This window comes from Pteropus vampyrus, unplaced genomic scaffold (genome assembly GCF_000151845.1).
Source record: "Pteropus vampyrus isolate Shadow unplaced genomic scaffold, Pvam_2.0 Scaffold53, whole genome shotgun sequence".
NCBI classification, from domain to species: Eukaryota; Metazoa; Chordata; class Mammalia; order Chiroptera; family Pteropodidae; genus Pteropus; species Pteropus vampyrus.
In genome coordinates this window covers 7,948,917-7,950,824 of record NW_011888834.1, presented here as the reverse complement: position 1 = coordinate 7,950,824, position 1,908 = coordinate 7,948,917, and positions in this window count along the sequence as shown.

The following is a 1,908-nucleotide window of genomic DNA, read 5'->3' as shown; positions in this document are numbered from 1 at the left end:
TATAAACAATATTAACAACATTTTGAATTAATCGCACAAATTAGGAAGTGATTTAGAAATTTCATGTTAGGAAATAAGAAATGATTCATGAATATTTAGTGCTTAAATGTGCTTAAAATGGTTTCTTACTTATCCATTTAAATAAAATGAGGATGAAAGGTAACATTTGAACAGCAGTTATATTTTACAAAGAACTGTTCTATTCATTCCATGTTGCTTCTGTTTCTGGTATCCTTAGTTCATGGGAAGGCTCTCAGCTTTCTCTAATCACAAACCAACCAAAAGGTTAGTATTGGGATGTCAATTCAACAGACAAGAAAACTGTGGCTCAGAGAATGTTAGGAATCTTGCCCAAGCTTACTCAGTTAATTTAACTCATGTGGCATCTTGACGATGCTGGAATATAGTGATGATTCTATCTTCTGTGCTCAGGAAGTTCAACATACTGGAACACTAGTTACCTTCATGCCTCTGTGTCTGTTTTTTATGTTTGCCTTCCCCACTCCTAGAAGCGAAGTCTGATTCATATTTATTTCAGCCTTGTCTAAAGCAGTTTGGGCATATTAATTTGACACATCTAAAATCATCTTCCAGATATTTTGCTACTAGCTTCTGTCATTTTGAAGTTCCATAATATTGTTATTTTATTTACATTAGTAATTTCACACTGGAAAGGAAAATTATGAGTCCCAAGATTATAGCAAACTAGTTAGATGAGCCACGCCAAATTCAGAGACATTTAAATATGATTTGTTGAAATCTATTCTAATGAATTACCAACATGATCTGGGCACAGGCATTCTTTACATATTTGAGAAATTTTTTCCCCCAAATATCCAAAGCTTGTAGCTAAGAAAGTTGTTACTAATCACCCCAAACACTTTAGTTTTACAATAATAAAACTGGAGTAAACTAAGCTTGTAAAGTGGATATCTTTTTCCCCCACCGATTTTAACAAAAGTTATTCTTAAGAAAATATTGGTTTACAAACAGAACAAATGGTTAATTTTCATAGAACCTGAGTAATATTAATGCAACTATTATTGTATAAAACTGCGGCACGACAGTATAGAGCTCAGTGAATTTGTACAAAGTGAACACACTTGTATAACAGACATGCACATAAAGCAACAGAACTAACAAAATTCCAGAAGTTGCTCTTGCACACCATTCCCTTCTGGTCACTACGATATCACCCCCTCCCCACAAAGGTCAGCATTATGCTTGAAGTCCTTGTTCCTTTCTTTATTCTTTATTACTCTTTTTCCGGCTTTATTGAGGTATAATTGACAAATAAAAATTGCATATATTTAAGTTGGACGATGTGATCTGGAGGAGGGCATATATCATATGATTTAGTCTACACAGACATTGAGAAATGATTACCAGAATCAAATTAATTAACATCTATTACCTCCCATAGTTGCCTCTTTGTGTGTGTGTGTATATATGGGGAGAACACCCAAGATCAACTTTCTGAGCAAATTTTAAGTATGCAATACAGTATTGTTTACTATAGTCACCATGCTGGACATCACCCAGAACTTACTCATCTTGTAACTGAATAATGTTGTACCAATGTTTCCCCATTTTCCAAACCCCCAGCCTCTGGCAACCACCATTCTACTCTCTGGTTCTATGAGTCTGACTTTTTAAAATTCCATATTCTGTGTCTGGTTTATTTCTCTTAGTGTAATGTTCTCCAGATTCGTCCATGTTGTCATAAATGGATTCTTCATTTCTTCATGGCAGTTCTAAACATTTGGAGATGAAATTCATCTTGGGGCAGTTATGGAGGCTGCCACTCTACAAGTGGAGGGACAAAAGTTGTCGAGCTGGTACATCATGAGTTGTCTTGAAAGCAAGACAAAACCACACACTTCTTTCTTCCTTGTCTTCTCATGCTAA